Raw genomic sequence first — 21,744 nt, 5'->3', positions numbered from 1 at the left:
TCACCTCCTCCTCCTGCACAATGCGCATGTCAACTGGCTGCCCTGACAGCAACTGCGTCTCATCGTCGTCGATGAGGGTGGGTTGCTGGTCATCCGCCACCAAATCGACCGGAGATGGAATGGAGGAGACTCTAGTGTTTGAGCATCTGGACACAGATACTCGTCTGTTAGGTCCGTGGAATCGCGAAATGGAGGGGCAGGTTGCGGTACAGTCAAAGGAAGGGAGAACAGCTCTGGGGAGCAGGGACAGTTGGGGTTATTGTTCTGGGAAGATTGGGAATTTTGGGTGGAAGGAGGACAAGACTGTTGGGTAAGAGGAGGTAGAGGCTGACTGGCTGGTGGACAATATGCTTTAAGCGTTATCCGACAGCCATTGCAAGACCTGTTCCTGGTTCTCGGGCCTACTAATCTTTGTACCATTCAGCCTAGTTAATGTGGAACTTTTGTGCAAAGCGCAGAACTTAGGGCCCGCCTGATGTTAAGTGACACACGCTGGTACAAGGCTCAACTCACCCTAAGTGCCAAAAACACTGCTGGTGCAAGGCTCTACTCATGCCAAGGGCCTCAATCTCTGCTGGTAGCTCAGCTTAAGGTCCTGTAACTTTGTTTGGAAGGGCTCATGTTAAGGGCTAGAAAAGTGAATTTTGGAAGGTCTTACCACATCTCACACACACACACACACACACACTCAAAATGACAGTTAAGGGTGAGGGCTTTTGGATTTCCCATTGTCTATTCCATCCGTGGTTGTCATGGGGAACGTGATTTAAAGGGGTGGTTGTTACTGTTTGTTGAGCTTAAATTGGGGTTTGTGTTCATCCATTTGGGGAGTAAAGAAGGTTTCCAGGTATTTTCCCACTTTGATAGAGGTTTTTTGGAATGTGGAAAGTGTGTAGTTGTTAGGCAGTGATGTTGGGGTAATAGAGGGTCTTTGGTGTGTTAGATGCCCCCAGACATGCTTCCCCTGCTGTCCCAGTGTCATTCCAGAGGTGTTGGCATCATTTCCTGGGGTGTCATAGTGGACTTGGTGACCCTCCAGACACGGATTTGGGTTTCCCCCTTAACGAGTATATGTTCCCCATAGACTATAATGGGGTTCGAAACCCGTTCGAACACACGAACAGTGAGCGGCTGTTCGATTCGAATTTCAAACCTCGAACATTTTAGTGTTCGCTCATCTCTAGTTATTATCACCTACGTGGATACATTTCGATATGTATCCTAATAAATAATCCTTTCTACCTCTCAATAAGTAAAGTAGATGCTTTATAAATTATTGCTAAATTTTTGTAGTGAGCGATAACCTCCTGATGAAAGATTTTGAACACATCAGTTTGTTATCTGGAAATTTAAAAAGGCATATCCATTCATTTGAAAAGATAGTAAAATCTAATACACTCTGCCCCTTTCCAATTTACTCCACAGAATCTGCCAGCAAAGACCGTGTTTAGTGATTTATCTCAATGTATCAACTGGATTGGATTCTAACTTCAAAAGCCTCTGAAGAAAAGACAGCTTTAAAAAAAAAAAAAAAAAGCAATATAGACCGCAAAACAAAAACGTTATTATTGCCATTATACCACAAAAAACACAAAAACATTTATTATTTATTAGAGGATAAATTGCTGATTAGTATAACCACTGAGAGCTCAGCACATCATGATATTAGGTGATGTTTTACCCCCTTGTGAATGTAGTGGTGGTGAAAGCAGTTGCACCAATGATAGACACTAGACTCCCACTCCCACTTCAATGCATATCTATTGTGAGAAGGTAATGGGAAAATTGCTGGAGTTCAGATATATCAGCCCCAGGCTTCTGACATATTTATGGTCCAGGGTGGAGTGGCTCATTACTTGGCCAGAAAAGGCAGCAGCTCCTGCATTCCAGTGCAGTTCCATGGGGTGAAAAGAGGTGGTTCTGTCCTGTAACCCTGAGTCCAGTGAGACAATATTGTTCTTTTTTTGATTGTGTGGCCTGGGAGAATGCCACATGTATAGTTAGGTTAACTTACTGCCTAGTTAATTGCTCAGACGAGCAGGTTATTTATTTATTTATTTATTTATTTTGCTGAAGTTAAGGCTGTATTTTGTTTTGCTCATTTTGTGCCTGAAGTCAAGGTTTACTTAGGGCTCGTTCACATCTGCGCCGGCACACCGTACTTCAGGTTTCCGTTTCCTGCATAAAGCAGAGGCAAGAGACGGAAACCTGCAGGAGGCTCTCTCACCCATTCATTTGAATGGGTGAGAAAGCTGTCCGGCCGCGAGAGGCGGTGAGCGTTTTAGGCTCTCCGCCGCGAAACCGGGTTTTATAATCTGGACACAGAGTCGGACATAAAGTACTTTGTGTCCGGATAAAAAAAAACGGTTTTGCGGCGGAGAGCCTGAAACGCTCCCCGCCGCTCACGGCCGGACCCGGTCTATGGTTTCCGTCTTCTGGCATGCAGAAGACGGAAACCATAGAACGGAGACCCTGAACGCAGGTGTGAACCTAGCGTTATCTTCCTATTTTTTCTAAATTAACCAGTTTGCTGCACATTTTGTGTCCCTGTCTTGACAGTTTGGGTCTGCAAAACTGCTTCTACCGAGCTAACGTCCCCACACTCTGTAATGCACAACAGTGGGCATCAGAGCTACAGCTAGGACAGCTCAGGGAGATCATTTCAACCAGTACAGGAAGTATATGTACATTGTAAGAGCAAGAAAATCTTCCAGTACTTGCACCTTATACCAATTCGGGAGCTTCTTAGGGAGTGGAACAGAAAGACAGCCTGATGTTGGGAGTCTTAGCAAAGATCAACATCATTGTGAGCCTGCCAAAGTAGCTGTTGCAGCTACAAACAGATGAACGTTGCTATCCACCCAAAAAAAAAAACCCAAACCAAACAAAAAAAAAAAAAAAACAGAACAACTGGTGTCAGGGGTTAGACTGAGTTATGTGAATGCTGTTGGGAAGATTTATTAAGACTGGTATATCATACTTTAGTCTTTATAAAGGCCCTGACTGCTACATTGGAGCAGTTGTGTCACCAAAGATGTGCCACTTTGATCTTTCTGTGCTTTGTTTGCCACTTTTTACTAAACCGGATGGAGTAGGGCAGAAATCAGGATGGGCCAGTAAAGCCTGGACCTAACAAATTATTACAACTCAAGCCATAAAACTGCAGTGAGTTAATGCAGAAATTATTACTTCATTAAAAAAAAGTGTCTAATTAAAATGGATTTGTTGTAAAATTTGTTGTAAATTACCTTATACATGGGAAGCAAACACCATAACAGTTGAGCCACCGACTCACATGGAGTCACAGTGCACTCAATATTAATGCAGCACCTTACTGCTCCTCCTTTTTGGAATCAAAGGAAATGTAAGTATAGCTTTAAGACAGGTAAAAATTGTATCGTCATTAAAAAAAGATCAGAGTTTTAATGACTTTTTGGAACTTGATACCATGGATAAATGTTAATCTTTGCCTTATTTCTTCAGGTTTAATGGGCCGATAGAAAGATAGGACTAAATTATGTGAACCCTTTCATCTTTCTCTCTCAGGTTCCACATCTTCCGCGAACAGAGATGTTCTTTCTATCTATCGTCAAGTAATTTACCTTTCCTCAAGGGCTTCAGGGTTATATCAGAATTTGTAGTGTAACTAAGTTCTCGTCTTTTATTAATTCCAGTTGCTGTAACATTTCTTTCTTTTATAATTCAAAGCTCCTTTCCTTTGAGACATTAGAGTCCCAAGGGAAAATATTAACTTTCATTTGCTAAATACTTCCATTGAAAAATCCACGCAAGACCCTATTACCTCAGAGGTTACACAAAATACCATATTTGTTTGCCTCTTAATGATAAGAAGAGAATTTTATGAAATGGAAAATATAATTAAAACCCCAACATTGCATAGTTGAGGCTTTTAATTAAAATTAACTTAGTGCTTTTGCTAAATTTGTTTAAAAAATGAATTATTTACTTATTTTTGAAAGTGTAAATTGTGTTCTCTACTGATCTAATGAGAAATTAAATAAATGACTCTTTAGACTGTTTATAGATATTTGTCTTAATTTACATTATCTGAGACTTCTATTTTTGAAAATGGAACCTGTTTAACATCATAATAGGATAATATTGCCAAAGGTTGCGTTAAACTAATTTGCACTGGGAAATTTTAAAGGTGTAGACACTGAAGAAGTGTTGGAGTTTAATTCACCTTAAACCATTCCTGTCTCATGTTACTGAATAGTGCTGCTCTCTCATTGAAGTCTTTACGTCTGTTAGGGCCCCTTCACACGCAGCATACGCTCGCTGATTCTGAACGTGTAACACGTTCCGAATCAGCGGCGTTAAAACAGATCCCATTGCTTTCGATGGGAGCCAGCATACATGCGCTCCCCATAGAAATGAATGGGCTGCTTTTTTCCCTATTGCTTTCAATGTGATGCTACTTAAAGGTAATACACTACTGCATGCCAAATTCAGCCTCAGACGCCTTCACCAGAGCTCCTCACAAGAAGAAATGGATTTCACTGAATATGAAGACCGGAAATATCACCAGAACAGAAAGTGTATCAGAAATAAATGTATCGCAGCAGAAAGCAAACACCAAATCCACACACTACTCACAGGGACAGAGATAACAGAATAGTTGTCAATCACGGGTCAGCAGGTGAAGGCAACAAGGAACCAAATCATGAGATGAAGACTAATCCAGAAAACAAAGCCAATAGTCAAAACAGATCAGGAACGCCACAACAAAATTAGAAGACAGAGAGGAATCCAAGAACACAGACAAAGGTTAGTATTAGAGCAGTCAAATAAATGTCAGGAGCCAAGCAAGAAGTTACAAACTAATTAGCCAACGAAGCTGGGAGATGAGACAGTGGTTTCTAAAGGTCTGCTTAGGAAGTTTCCCTATGTTGTCATAGCAACCTTAAAGAGGACCTTTCATGGTTTGGGGGACAGGCAGTTCTATATACTGCTGGAAAGCCGACACTGCGCTGAATTCAGCGCACCGTCGGCTTTCCCGATCTGTGCCCCGGGTGAAGAGCTTTCGGTCCTGGTACCGTAGCTCTTTACAGTCAGAAGGGCGTTCCTTCTTCAAAGCAGCGCCTATTGCGTTGTACAGTGTGAGCGGGGAGGAACACCCCCTCCCCTCCTGATAATACTCGTCTATGTCAGTTTTCCAGCAGTATATAGAACTGCCTGTGCCCCAAACCATGAAAGGTCCTCTTTAAGGGTCAGTGCACACAGAGTTTTTTGGCACTGATTTTGACACTGAATCCAGCTGAAAATCAGCCATTAAAAAAAGCCTCCCAATAGTACTCTATTGGGAGGCTTTTTTTGGAGGCTGATTTTGAGGCAGATTCAGCGCCAAAAAACTCCATGTGCACTGACCCTTAAATCAGCAAAAACCATTCCTAACAGGAAGCTTCCTTATGTTGACATGACAACATTAAAGCAGCAAAAACAGATGTAACATTCTTGACAACATCATCATTTGTACTGAGTATCTATAAGATTATCAGTCGGTGTTAATCCTATTAATAGAGTTTGTGAGTTTGTGGGTTTGTGTGTTTGGATGTTTGGATGTTTGTTCCTCAATCACGCAAAACCCGCTCGACCGATTTGGCTGAAAGTTTCCACAAACATAGTTAATACACCCGATTGCGCAATAGGCTACTTTTCGTCACAATAACGCACATACGTTTGTGCCAGGACCCCCACAAAAACCAAACTCACACCACCATCTCTGCAATCTCACACACTTTGGACCATAGCAAGTCCCAAAATTCATATTGCCCTCTACGCCTTAGCCCTTAACCCCACACAATCTCATATACATATACTTTACCACTTTGCCCCTCACCTTAACGATACTCCAGGAGGCTCTCTTTAACGCTCCAGAGCAGCCATGTTTGCCGACCCCCATCGCTCTGACAATCCGCGACACCGCCCACCCATGTCAATACCCCTAGGCGGTTTAATAAATGCAAAAACAAAAAAAAGGGAAAAAAATAAAATGAAAAATAAAAAGTATTACAAATTCAAATCACCCCCCTTTCCCTAGAACACATATAAAAGTAGTTAAATACTGTGAAATACATACATGTTAGGTATCCCTGTGTCCGAAATCGCCCGCTCTACAAAGCTATATAAATATTTTGCTGGGACGCTTAACGCCGTAGCGGCAAACATACTGAAAAGTCCAAAACCGCTGTTTTTTCACTATTTTCATTATCATACAAATATCAATCAAAAGTGATCAAACCAATAGCATTTCCTGAAAATGCAACAACTACAAACTACACCCGGCCCCGCAAAAAAACACATCCCCCGACACAGACAAATAAAAAAGTGACTGCTGTCAGAATATGGCAACTTTTACAAACAAAAAAAAGTCAACACACTACTGGCAGAAAATAACAAAGCATACAATGTCGTATATCAAAGTATATTAACTTCAAATACCTCTGTCCCAAAGACACTATGTACAGTTTATACCAACACCGTATAGCAGCTCAAATACAAATTACATTCAACACAAAAGTCTCTCGTATTCTCTGAATTACAGCAAAAACAAGATACAAAGTTACATTTCATATCCCATACCTTATACACAGTACGGAAACCTTACCCGCGCCTGTATATACCCACTACTACAATCACCGCAGACGAAGTCGCGGGTACCAGCTAGTACACCAATAAGTCAGTTTGAAGTCAGTTGAGAAGAAGCACCCCAGAGTCAACACATGGTCACAGTAAAAAGGAATTACAACTGGGACCATAAGGTAACTTTTAGCCAAACAGGACGAGAGGCATTGTAGTGTACATGTAGTGTACACTTGTTTATTTATCTTACTTATATAGCACCAACATGTTCCACAGCACTTGTATAGATGATGTTATCAATCACTGTCCCAACTAAGCCTAAGGCCTTGATCACATCTGCGTCAGTAATCCATTCAGGGGAGTCTGCATGGAAACCCCTGAACCGACTACAGAACGCATTTGCAAGCGGTGTGAAGTGAATGCACATGGATCTCCATATACTATAATGGGATCAGTGTGTTTGCAGCGAGATCTCCACAGGGAACATGCGGCTAGGAAAGTACTTCACAATCTACTTTCAGGTCCGCATGACTCGTGTAGAGATCTTGTGGCAAGCACACGGACCCCATTATAGTCTATAGGGGCTGTGTGTTTTCACTGTACACCGCTTGCAAATGTGTTCAGTATTCTGTTCGGGGGGTCCTCATGTGCACTCCCCCAAACAGATTACCGATGCAGATGTGAACCAAGGGTCACAATCTAAATCCCTTATCAGTATGTATATGTATTGGAGGACTATCTAAGGAAACCCTTGCAAACACAGGCATTATATAGAAACTATGCTAACCACTGAGCCACAAAAAAAATAAATACATTGATGGGCATCCCAAATATGAGTTCAGGCTACCAATCAGTTTTTTATTTCCATTTTTTTAGTCATTTTGGGATTTCAATGCACCTAATTTATAAAATTAAATAAATCTTATGAAAAATTCACTTCAGGATAAAAAAAAATTCAATCCTATGAGAAAAAGCAAGCTCCCTCATAACAGCAAGCTGCCAGCTCTCCTGACTAGCAAGGACGAGCCTGCTGCAGAACCAGCGTTTATTTGCCGAATGCTATACACTGTATAGCATTCGGCCAATCAACGCTGGCTATGAATCGAGTATTTACTGCGAATAGCAGCAGTAGTATTCGATTGAGTATGAATATTTTGAATACTCGCTCATCTCTACTTTTTATCTAATTTCACCCTATTCTATTTTTTTTTCCAGCTTCTCACCATATTGTGCAGAATAATAGATGGCACCATTATGAAGAACAATTTTTTCCACAAACATTAAGCCTCTGTGAACGAAGAAATAAAAAAGTTATGTTTGATGTTTGAAAATCAGAAAATGCTACAAGCGGCAAGGGGTTAAGTACTGAATTTGTCAGTAATGGTTTCCTACATAACCCATCTGTCATTGACTTCTACACACTCTGAGCTGAGATCCAGTTTGGCTAATTTGCTAGGCTAACATGTCGAAGTGCATGTGTACACTGCAAGTTGCCTTTCTGCCCAACAAAGATAAATCTTATATATAAGGGCTTGTGTAGGATTAGAGAAACATGGCTGCCTTCTTCCAGTCTGTAAGATGCGCGTGGCTGTTTCGTCAAAGTAAGATGTCAAAGCTGTCTGTAAGGCATGAAAGCTGTCTCATAATGTTGGCTACAGAAGCTGAAACTGCAAGGTGTGCTGAAATACAAGATGACACAGCTAGACAATGCAAGAGCTCAAACTGTTTTTACCGGTCCTGAGCTGTAACATATGAGGTTGAGAAAGAATCATGTTATTAACTGTTATCATGTACTGACAATTACAATAACATCTGCTACATTTATACACACAACTCAAGTCCTGATGGTGGTTTTTGGCATTCAGTATTATTATGTATTTGTTTTGTTTTTTAATTTCCTTCTTAGACTTTTCCTACAAACTCATTCTGTCTCTTCGACAACTTATTTGTGATTATTTACTCTTTACAGTCTGTAGAGTTCCTTATGAACCATTCTCTCCATTCAGTTATTAAACAATTGACTGGAATTCTTGTGGATCCTCTCACCTGGCTCACTGTCTATATTCAAGATTGGCCAAGTCAACGATCATATCATTGATGAAAGAACTCCAATCCATGTTATTCATTATGCATTAGGAAAAATGTAACAGATAAGAAGGAATTTTGTGGTTGGCGAAGAGCAAAATCGATTCAATCGAGAAATGAAAAAAGGATAGAAGTAGGTGAATTATTAAGTATCCATAAAAGTCTTTCTAAAATGGCATCCAACACTGTGGTCAAATAACATTTTCCTTGTGAAATGTGTGTATAAAACTGCATCAGCAACTGATGCGATAACATTGAGCTGCCCAGCAATTTAAGCAAAATCAACTTCCTCCCCCTTTTGTATAAGAAAAATTTATCTTTGTACCATATTACCCAGAGGATATGAAATATAAAGATTGAGAATTCTCAGTAGTTGATACCTTTTTAATGGCTAACAAAAATGATGACATATTACAAGCTTTTGGAATAACTTGAATCCTTCATCAGGCTAGTACCTGCCTGATGAAGGAATCAAGTTATTCCGAAAGCTCGCAAAATGTCATCATTTTTTGTTAGCCATTAAAAAAGGTATCAACTACTGAAAACTCTCAGTCTTTATATTTCATATCCCCCTTTTGGTCATTCTAGTAGCCAGTCCACATCAACAAGTAGTACATAAGCCCCCACTCATCCACCAGTGTGCCAAATGAACTTGCATCAGACCTATTTGCTTGTGGATCTCACTGTCTTTAAGCAAATGATGGCGTGCACTCAGTCTCGAAAGAGAAAATCTAGCTACCATTATTTCCCAAAAATAGGCAATCTCTGCCTTGTACTTTCATCTGGTAGAGAATATGTGCACTCCTCAGAATTATTGTCAATATACAATTCAATGTTAGGTCAATTTCTGCCATGTAACTGTAATTATGGCCAGGGACATATCTTTGATGGTCCGCTGTCAATGTTTTGTGTAGCGGAGGTGGCAATGCATCACTACAAAGAGGTCTGATGCTATTGACACCTCCACAGTTGCACAGGTCTGGTCCCAACACTAGGTGATATTCATCCCCCTCTACTTCTTCCACAATGGACATCTTTCCATCCCCAGCAGCATCAGCGCAGAGAATTGCTTCCACTCCCTCACCATCCTTTCATATCTGTAAGCTGAAGTGCTACTTTGCTTTACACCTGATGAGCGTGAGCAAGAAACACTATACAGTGAAGCAATTGCTATTCTATATTGATCAGCAAAATTTCCATTGAATATCTCCCTGCCAACTAAAACTGGGCAACATTGTGAGTGACAAAAACAGTAACATTGTGGCATCACAAAATCTGGACAATATAACACACTGTACTAGTATATAGCGCCTGTCAAAAATTTGGCTGCGTAATGTTTTTTCAAAAAACATATTGAGTCTTAGAGAGGATGCAGGCCATGTCTGTGCATATAATCCATTCTTATGTGGCTATGAATGCCCTCACGACTTGCAGTAACAGAATGGTCTGCCTTTGCGCAGTGATCTGCAATGCTCCAACTTGCTGGACTTTCTGAGCACAGAAAAGGGGTCAATGGTTCCATTTTTCACAAAACCACAAAGAGCTTGTGTTATTTGGAAGGCAAATGGAAGCTTATCAGGAATACATGTTGACTACTCAAGTTGTAACATCTCTGCCTGTTCAGGTTATTGCGCCACCCTCTGCTCGCATGTGGCGGTGCAGTAGGCGTGTGCAATTTGGTTCCTTGCTTAAAGTTTTTGGTTGCACTGTGTGAACACGGCTCTAATTCTGTGATTGAATTTCCACCACACCCGTCTTCTGCCCTTGTTTGCCTCTGTTCATGAAGTGGTTAATTCGTGACAGCCTGTCTACCTATTTATGACAGCCTGTCTACCTATTAACTTCAGGGCGGGTTCTTCCTCCCTATTTAAGCTTGGCTGACATTCACACTGTGCTTGCTATTGCCACATGCTGGCTGGCGTTCCTCTTACTGTTTAGTTACTTGTATTCTTAATCCTGACTTTGGCTTTTTTTATTGACTATTCTTTTGGACTTCGATTTGACACTGCATTGCTCGACTGTTACCGAACCCTGGCTAGCTAACCTCCCTTTGTTGTTGTTTGTCTTGTCTGTGTTTTGTGTTTCATGTATATAGGAAGGGATCGTCTCCAAGTTGCCACCTATTACCTAGGATAGGACCGGCAAGAGGATGGGACAGTGGGGGGGGGGGGCTTCAGCTTAGGGTTCACTGTCTCTTGTGCCCCTTTCTCCAGGGTTTCCAGCAGCAACTGGGGAATTGCTGTCCTAGCAATTCCATAACATAATAGCAAGCCAAAAAACCTACTGCCATTGCTTCCCTCCGGATAAGCATGGATCCTATTCAGTGCATTGCAGCGAAGTTGGAGGGATTGGCAGGCCTGGTAGCTGAGCTAGCTAAACAGATTCAGACCCTAACTGAAGCTGCTGCATCATCCACAGCTGTTTCTTCCCTTTCTAGGGTTAAGATGTTACTGCCAGATTGTTTCTCAGGGGACCGTGAAAAATTTGAAACTTTCAGGGAGTCTTGTCGCCTGTACTTTCGTGTTAATCCACATGCGACTCAGGCCCAAGTGGTGGGAGTGGTTATATCTCTGCTACAGGGGGATCCACAAGCTTGGGCCCTTAGGGGTCATTCACACGGAGTAACGCCGGGCGTGTATTACAGCCGTACACGCCGGCGTTACGGCAGACTGCCGAACACTTCCCATTCACTTCAATGGGAGCGCTTGTAAACGCCGCTGTTACGAGTGCTCCCATTGAAGTGAATGGGAAGTGTTCGGCAGTCTGCCGTAATGCCGGCGTGTACGGCTGTAATACACGCCCGGCGTTACTCCGAGTGAATGACCCCTTAAACTCCCGCCTGAGGCTGAGGAGTGGTCTGGTCAAGCTCAGAGAAGAGGCCTAAGGTAAATAATACTACTACCATCAGGTACCCTGCTTGCCTCCTCAGATCTACACCATCTCAGGAGGTTAACTGGAGGAGTCCTAGGCCACCCGTGACAGCCTCCATCATCCTAACTACAACATCTAGCCTTCCGATTGCTTCCAATGGGTTGATGCAGCAGGGAACATGGATTTTACACAGCCACTGATTGTGTCAGATGTTATGATGAGGCTGGCAACAACATGGATATGGTGGATATGTGCCACTTAAACCACCAGGTTCCTGGATTAGACCCTTTCTCAAACAAATACCCCAAGCTCTGACCCCATGGACTTCTGGGTGAGCAGATTGGACCATTGAGAGGAACTCTTCCCTCCAACTACCTAACAGCAGGTAGCATCACATCTAAGAAGACAAGATTGTCCTTAACAAATGTGGAAAAAAAGATTTCCTAAAAATAACACAGAATCTGTTGCTGCTTCGCAAAAATGGGCAATTTTGGAACCGCTTGTGAAAAACCATTGTTTTTCCAGGAATGTAAGCAGAAGGACAATTAACAAATGTCGGGTTGCTCCCGTAGTGTCAAGCCCCCCCTCTCCCATTGTCCCCACAGTTTCATGCACCTCACTGTGTACATCAAAGAAAAAAAAAGCAAACCTTAATACTGACCTTTCTCCATTCACTCCTCTCTCTGGTCCAAGAGTCTTTAAGAAGTAACAGGTGTGATGTAAGTGGCGTCACTACAACACGTTTCCTGCTCCCAGGACACCGGGTGAAAAAACAGCAACAGGATGGTGCATCCAGAGGATGCCAATGAGTTGGTGCAGACTGGACCCACTGCCCTGGACAGAAAATGTAGGACTGTTCCACTGTCCAAAGGGACCCTCACTACTATAATGCCCTATGGTTAAGGCTGTCCTTGGATGTCATAAGTGCAGTCCTGGAGATGAGAGGAAAGGTGACTTTCAGTGTTTAATATTTTACAGCACCTTCCATGGGCCTCTGCTTACTGTTCTCAGGGGTATGAAGATACCACAGAATATAATAGTGATTCGTGGGTGGCAATCCCAAAAAATTTGTACCAGACCTGATTCAATACAAACCAGTTTGCTTATCTCTAATCACAATGACATTATTGGATAATCACCTGTGAGCTAAACAGCTGAGACTATATTGGCTCATACATCTTTTGTGTATTGTTCTGATGTATTCCGCTTACAGAGGATTGTCTAAGCCGAATGCAATAGAATCGACATCACATATGTGAGCAGGAATAGATCATTAAAGGTATTTAAGCTTTGGACATACCACAAAATGTTCTTAAGGTTATCTGAAATAACTGAACACATCTACCAGTAAGTCTGGAAAGTTCCCAATGTCCATCAGATGGCAGTAAAGAGTAGCACAAGACACTCACGCATTTCTCAGCAGACAAGTATTATTGCTGGATAATCATACAGAAGCGAGAGGCTAGACTTGTAAACATTCGATTCTTTAGTATGATACGTCTTTCTCTTGAAACATTGAGCCAGTCAGACAAACGGTGAATCAGTGACTTGAACAAAATAGCGTGCATTCCCTCACTGGGCTGTAGAGATAGCCAATCTTTATATGTGCAGCTCGGTATCAGAGGCGGAATGATTAGAAGTTTGATGTAGCACATTTGTATTTTGCAGACAGCAGAATGCCCGGGTGCCACTGTCTGGCTTTGCAATGCACACCTAGTTTTGACTCTCGGATGACACAGAATGATGACATTTATATTAATAGCTGCTATGGTGCATTTGCAGGTACTGAGCATAGCATCAGTCATTCTGTATCTGAAATGTAGACCTCACTTACTAACACAGACAGACATCTTAGCTGTAGAGAATGCATAAAAATGAGCTTATGTATTCTTGTGTTTCACTAGCACTTTGATCTATAAATAAAGGGGATATATTATAGATTATATATTCTGTAATGCCAGGGACATACACAGATTTCATAGAGCCTCAGAGAAAAAATTAAGAAAGGGCCTCACCTCTCAATTCATTATTAGTTAATGTTCTGATCTGTTGTGACAAACATTGTCTGTTTGTGACACAGTTATAAACTAGAAAAAAGTGACTCAAAAGGTTGTAAATTTAGTATTAAGCCCAGATCCAATATTTATAAATGTATTATGTACACTGATAAAAGTTTCCAAGTGAGCTGAAAATTCACCGTTTCCCCCATAAAGTTCAGGCTAGCTGCAACCACCACTAGGGGAGCTTAGTACATAGGAATTATAACAGTGACAGAAGTAACTAGGACAATGTCTACATTATGCAGTGAGCTCCCCATAGTGGCAGCTGCTGAAAAACACTTTGACTGTACCGGGAATAAAGAGAAGACATTGCTTCCCAGGAAGACAGGCACAGGCCGCATAGTGGCATTGAGGTCTGCCTATATGGAAGTTACGCCAATGTTTAAAGTGGTTTGTGAGATGTAAAAAGTGATAGGGAAAAATAGAAAATCATTTTTAAATAGAAAATAAAAAAATCATGGTAATGTTTTTCACTGTTTATAATACTTGTCATACTTGTATTAGTGCAAACTGATTTATTGTAAAACATACGGAAAAAAAAAAAAAAAAAAAAGCATGGTAATTAGAGATGAGCGAACACTGTTCGGATCAGCCGATTCGAACAGCACACTCCCATAGAAATGAATGGAAGCACCTGTGACGCCGGCCGGCCACCGGCAAAGTCAGCGTCACAGGTGCTTCCATTCATTTCTATGGGAACGTGCTGCTCGGATCGGCTGATCCGAACAGTGTTCGCTCATCTCTAATGGTAATGTACTAAACCTTTTTAAGACTGTGTGATAAATATTTACAGTGTTGGCCAAAAGTATTGGCACCCCTGCAATTCTGTCAGATAATACTCATGTTCTTCCAGAAAACGATTGCAAGCACAAACTCTTTGGTATTAATTAGAGATGAGCGAACACTAAAATGTTCGAGGTTCGAAATTTGACTCAAACAGCTGCTCACTGTTCGAGTGTTCGAACAGGTTTCAAACCCCATTATAGTCTATGGGGAACATATACTCATTAAGGGGGAAACCCAAATCCGTGTCTGGAGGGTCACCAAGTCCACTATGACACCGCAGGAAATGATACCAACACCCTGGAATGACACTGGGACAGCAGGGGAAGCATGTCTGGGGGCATATAAGTCACTTTATTTCATGGAAATCCCTGTCAGCTTGCGATTTTCGCAAGCTAACTTTTCCCCATAGGAATGCATTGGACAGCGCTGATTGGCCAGAGTACGGAATTCGGCCAATCAGTGCTGGCTCTGCTGGAGGAGGCAGAGTCTAAGATCGCTCCACACCAGTCTCCATTCAGGTCCGACCTTAGACTCCGCCTCCTCCGGCAGAGCCAGCGCTGATTGGCCGAAGGCTGGCCAATGCATTCCTATGGGAATGCAGAGACTTAGCAGTGCTGAGCCAGTTCTGCTCAACTACACCGTGTGAGGTCAGCCCATTTGATATAGCAGAACCGAGTGTGCACACTCGGCTCTGCTACATCAGATGTAGCAGAACCGAGGGTGCACTAGAACCCTTATGCACACTCGGCTCTGTTACATCAGATGTAGCAGAGCCGAGGGTGCACTGGAACCCCTGTGCAAACTCAGCTCACGCTAATAGAATGCATTGGCCAGCGCTGATTGGCCAATGCATTCTATTAGCCCGATGAAGTAGAGCTGAATGTGTGTGCTTAGCTCAACTACTCCACTGGCGTAGTTGAGCTAAGCACACACATTCAGCTCTACTTCATCGGGCTAATAGAATGCATTGGCCAGCGCTGATTGGCCAGAGTATGGAATTCAACCAATCAGCACTGGCTCTGCTGGAGGAGGTGGAGTCTAAGATCGCTCCACACCAGTCTCCATTCAGGTCCGACCTTAGACTCCGTCTCCTCTGGCAGAGCCAGCGCTGATTGGCCGAAGGCTGGCCAATGCATTCCTATGGGAATGCAGAGACTTAGCAGTGCTGAGCCAGTTCTGCTCAACTACACCATGTGTCGGTCAGCCCATGCTCATGCTTCCTCACAATTTTGCTTCTCAAGCCCTCAGACAGTTCTTTGGTCTTCTTTCTTTTCTCCATGCTCAATGTGGTACACACAAGGACACAGGACAGAGGTTGAGTCAACTTTAATCCATTTCAACTGGCTGCAAGTGTGATTTAGTTATCGCCACCACCTGTTAGGTGCCTCAGGTAAGTAACAGGTGCTGTTAATTTCACAAATTAGAGAAGCATCACATGATTTTTCAAACTGTGTCAATACTTTTGTTCACCCCCTTTTTTATGTTTGGTGTTGAATTATATCAAATTTGGCTTTTTGACAATTCTTTTTGTGGTTTTCAATTGAAGACAAATTAAATGAAGATAATAATACCAAAGAATTTGTTATTGAAATTATTTTCTGAAAGAAAATGAGTATTATCTGACAGAATTGCAGGGGTGCCAATACTTTTGGCCAACACTGCTGTACAAGTCATAAAAGTGAGCTTCTTGCCGCTCTGGTTAAAGCGCTGGTTACGCAAGTGCACTAGTGCATCATTCATAAGGAGCTCTTTGGGGCACCTTCAGTCTGCTGTCCTCCTGATCACTGGGGATTCAGCAATCGAGCCCCCAGCGCTCATTTATCTTCTGTTCTGTGGATGAGGATAAGTGTCCATAATGGGACAACCTCTTTCGGTACATTTTCAACATGGTTCCTATAAAAACAGAAAAAAATATAAGTAGTCCTGAAAGCCTTCATATTACTACATAAAAAAATTGACATAGGCATGGTTGTTGGAAAGTAGTGATGAAGAAACACAAAATAAACATCTTGAAGGAGTTAAAATTCAAAGTTAAATTGCTTATCCTGAGCAGTAGCTACTTTCTAGAAGTCACCCTATATCCAACTACTTAAAGCGCCACCACAACCGTACCAGAAACTACTTAGTTAGAGTATGTTCACACAGCAGAAAGTGAACAGGAATTTGAGGTGGATGTCCACCCAAATTTCTCAGTACTTTCCACCCTTTCTGCCATGAATGAGTCTGATCAGCAGAATAGGTGGCATCACGGATACTGCAGCTGACTCAGCAACGCAATCTGCGACAATATCAAACATGATTGGGAGGCGGATTCAAGGCATAATTTGATGCTGACTTCAAAGCGAAATCTACCTCAAAATCAGTGCCAAATTAGGCCATGTGAACAAACCCTTAGGGGCCATTCACATGGAACAAAATGGTGTAGATACCGTGCGTATTATGGCGCTTTCCCGCGTGATGTCTGCGTAGTAAAAAAAAAGCCTCCCCATAGAACTCTATGGGGAGGCTTTTTACCAAATGGACCCTGCCATCGATCCTGCGCAGATGCCGTGAATGGCCCCTTATAGTTGAAGCCAGGACATACCGACTCCCACCGAACTCCGGGACTATCCCACTGAATCCAGTATTGTTGGGCGGTATGGCCAATAAATCAATTGGTATAATTAGCCATGAATACACCATTTTTCTTTCATCCTGCTTTAATATTCACATACATACGATCATTTTATTAGTTGACAAAACACATTGAAGGCTGTAAGTAACTCAGAAAGCCAATTTTGGCAGTAAAATATTCACAGTCAGATTTAATCAATGGCTCAGTAGTTATTCAGAATTAAGTATAATAAAATTACTAAAGCAAAATGTTATTTCCACATCTTCTGATGCAAATAAAAAATTACATTTATGAATCATCATGTCCAGAGTGCCCCCAACTACTTTATGCAAATGTAATATAGAAATAATCAATTGACTTAAATTAGAAAATGAGCCAAGTTCTAAGTAGCAATTTGTACATTAACAGATATGGTTTCTATGGACAAAAATGTAAATGTTTGCGTCTACAATATGTAAGGCCGAGCCACCTGGGAAGACATGGAACTGAATTAGAGAAATTTAGCAATGCATTTCTTTGAAAGACACTAGATGAGAGAGTAGTATTCGATCGAATACCTCCCCTACACAGTTATTGGTGTACTCGGTCAAATACCACGCGGTAAACACAGTAAAAATGTGATGCCCCTCCCCCTTCCCTGGGGCTTTTTTACACCAATAACTATGCACGGGAGGTATTCGATCAAATGCTACTTGCTCATCTCTAAAAGACACCTTTGCAATAACCTTCAAAATTTGGGTGTTTTTAGTTCTGGCTCAACTGCAGAAAAAGTTGTTTGTCTTCGGCTGCTCTCAAAGGTTGAAAGCTATGAGTGAAACTGACGGCAAAAGCTGACATCATGTAGGTTTAAAACCATCAGCACAGGTCACAGTACGGGAATGAAAGTTGTATAACTCATCTACTGCACATTGAAGTAGTTAACTGTAAGCAGTTAGTTTCACTGTAAGTATTGCTCTTGTATCCTTACACCTCAGGGGAATCACATTACCTATGCATTTCTCACCTGGGGGCCACAAGCATGGCCATTTTAACACACTGGTGGGCCCAGTGCAAAGGTTTCATGAGCCCCCCATCACCTCCCGCTATTATACCCTTCTGAAAATGTGTGAAAATGTGTAGTAATGTTTTATACATTCATCTCTAGTTAGAATCATTATTGTTATTATTTCAGTGTGTAACACATATCGCTAGAGAGGTGGTCAGCATATTTTACTGTTATAAAGATCAGGTATGGACAGGAGAGGGGCAGGGTCAAATATAAGCTTTATTGATGACTTTGTGTTTGTGTTGTGTAATGTTTGATGCAAATCTTTTAGCGCTGTGTCCTGGATAATGGTATAAATTTGGGTCACAGCGCCAATAACTTCCTGGTTATGCTCAGAGGGGTATTACATAAGAATACCCCTTTAATCAGAGGGGTATTACAGTACCCCTCTATATGAAAATCAGAGCGTAAAAGTACAGTATGTTCTTTGATTGATAGGAGAGGAGATAACATGGACATAAGTCCCTGACACCCCCCCCCCCCCTTCCTCTCATGGGGTCATATACAGGTTTTGTACAGACAATGATTATTTCACTTTGTCTCTGCAGCTCTGCTACTTTCCCCTCTTTCCTCCTTCATGCAGTTCTAAGATGCTGGCGGGGGGCGTACACTTATCTCTGGGTCCGCTAGGGCTATCAAGACAAGCTTGGGTTCATTTTAAAGATGAGAATCATCATGATAGCCCTTACACATTCAGAGCAATTTCCTGTTAACACTGAATTCAAGACACAGTATACGATGAAGACAGTAAACCATAATGGTGCAAAAGTCACAATAGGGACCATACCATGGTGTTGGGCCTATTTATCATAAATAAGAGATCATGGACCAGTTTGTATATATCAAAACACTTGAGGAGATCATGTTGTCCTAGTTAGAAGACAAAATCTCCTTGAAATGGATGTTCCAACCTGACAATGTTAATAATAATAATAATAATAATAAAAATATTTTTATTGCACCGTATTGCATACGTATCCCACAGCACTTTACAAATCAGAGGGTACATGAACAGACAGTATTTGACATTCCAGTGTAACAAAGAATTCATGTATCATACAATAGGAGTGCGAGCCTTGCAGAACATTTTAGTTACAGACAAATAGGATGGGGTAATGGAATGGCCAGCGAAACTCTCTGACCTCAATCTCATAGACAACTTGTGTGATCACATGAAAAATACAGTTTATGAGGCAAAACCCCAAAATACAGAAGAATGGTGTAATGTAGTCCAATCTACCTGGACTGGAATATCTATTCAGTGGTACCAGAAGTTGGTGGATTTCATGTAAGATAGATGTTAAGCAGTTTTTCATTACATTCTTTACTTTCCATTAAAAGGCCCGATCGCTACAGTAATGAACTGGTAGCACTATGTAAGTTTGGACTGTCTGGGAGCTCACTGTGTCAACCATGTCAATAACTAACCATGATATGCCATGCACACGGCCTAGGTCAGTCCAGGTCCTGCCACTCACACGCATAAAGATTCCCAAGAATGGGACTCAGTCATGTGCAAGTGCCCTTATCAGGTAATTTAAGGTGCATGGTGAATAGTTCCATTAAACACTACTGAAAAAATACCCTCATACAGTAAGGGTACATTCACACGGAGTAACGTGTCGCATGATGTGGTACGTATACGGCGTGTGAGACTTTGTGCGCCGTAAAAGCTCCCATTGATTTCAATGGGAGCATGGATCGTATATGCCACGTTATTTTGTGGCCGTGATCTTGCAGCTGCAAAATCACGGCCGCAAAATAACGTGGCATATACGATCCAGGCTGCCATTGAAATCAATGGGAGCTTTAACGGCGCACAAAGCTTCACACGCCGTATACGTGCCACATCACGCGGCACGTTACTCCGTGTGAATGCACCCTTACACAGATTGTTGGAAAAATCTAAAAGTTTTAGGGCTTGGTAAGTGACGATGGAAAAACACAAATAATGGTTTGGTCATCAAAGTGTAAAACAGCCTGGTCACTAAAGGGTCAAACTGCTCTATAACATGCTGCCTGCAGATTAATCGCCATTCTCATGGTGACAGGGTGAAAGAAGAAAAGAGTTTCATGGAGAAAATTTCATAAATGTCAAAAGTATTAGCATAAGGTACTACAGTCACTAACACAATTTCAGATGCTATACTGTACATGGACCTCTACTCAGTACTAACCCTATAGAAGAACATAGTGTGCAGTTTAATCTGTATTTCATGAAGGTTTTTACTCCCACTAGAGGCAAGTGTATGGAATAACAACGCCCTACCATTGTCAAAGTTCAGGACAGGTCCTATACCGGTCTGATTGACAGCCTGGGCTCACGGAAGAGAGGGAATGAGTCAATGGTGGAACAGGCGGCAAACAGATAGTCATTCATGTGCCGACTCTGCATTTCTATGGACATAGTCATCTGCATGTAACCTTAGAACAAGAGTCACTGTAAGAATATCAATATTCTGTGTACATCACCATGGAATGTGTTAGTGTTATATAGTATGAAAAACTATTTAAGGCGAGATAATAGGAAAAGTTCTGTGATTCTACCTGCACACGGCTTCCGACAGACAATGCTGTTTGAGTTGTTTTATAGTAGTATTCCCATTCATCCAGGCCGCTGATACATTGTAATAAAATTATTAAACCTATCCACTGCACAAAGTGCTACGAAAATAAAACACACTCGGCAGAGCAGGATGAAAGGTATTTTTATGCAACACGGATTCACAGCATGCAACGTCCTAGATTTATCAAGTGGGGGTAAAAGCTCTCCAGTGAGAATACAACTCCAAATCCTGTTATATGACAGTGCATTAGCAAGCAGTGACATTTTTAGGTAGTTTGATAAATCAGGCTTCTATAGTTTAAGGTTATGGCAGACGCTGCATCCACAATAGGATCGGCCATTAAAGGGGAAGTATGAGCTAAAATGAGCAAGGCCTATAGGATACACAGGTGAGCCTGTGACATTTAAGAAATGACGGAGGGATGGCTCCCTGAAGCTGTGAACTTTTTGTCTGCAGAATGGCAATAAATATGAGTTAAGAGCTTTAATAACATGTTCCTGTGTAGCTTAGCTTTCAGAGATGGCTGGCTATGGAAGTAAATTAATAGGACCCTGCGCCCCACAGTAAATGACAGGACTTATACCAAAAAAAGCATTCAGAAACATTGATATTGTTATAGCATTTTCTAGCCAGCACAAGACACAAGCTTGTGTCGGCTACAATGACTATCGATCCACTTCAAGCTCTGACAACGCGATCCACTTCTATTAGAGCTGTACAGGGAAAGAAAGCATGTAGCTGACCTCTTGGAATCTAAGTAGTTAAAATGTTTCGGTAAGGAACAGTTCTCAAGGAGATTAGCGAAGTATTATTTTAGTAGGCGAGCAGATTTCCACTCTTGGAAAATCACATTATTTCAATTATTTTCTCTGAACGCAGTAAAAGTGAAGGTTTATCAAGTAATGTAACTCGTTTGTATTGGTAAAGTATAATTATAGCTTCAGAAAACTTCTATACTAGCCATACTTTCTGACATGCTATAGTTTTCTTCAATGGCAGTCTGAGTGCTGTGACCATCTAAAGGAGCAGATGCACTAAAGTGGATATTTTTTGCTTTGGTTGAAATGACCCTTACTGAAATTTTCTCATATATTGTACATTTTATTACTTGAC

Source organism: Leptodactylus fuscus, chromosome 7 (genome assembly GCF_031893055.1).
Source record: "Leptodactylus fuscus isolate aLepFus1 chromosome 7, aLepFus1.hap2, whole genome shotgun sequence".
Classification (NCBI taxonomy): domain Eukaryota; kingdom Metazoa; phylum Chordata; class Amphibia; order Anura; family Leptodactylidae; genus Leptodactylus; species Leptodactylus fuscus.
The sequence above is the reverse complement of the archived record's forward strand: the minus strand, read 5'-3'. Positions refer to the sequence as shown.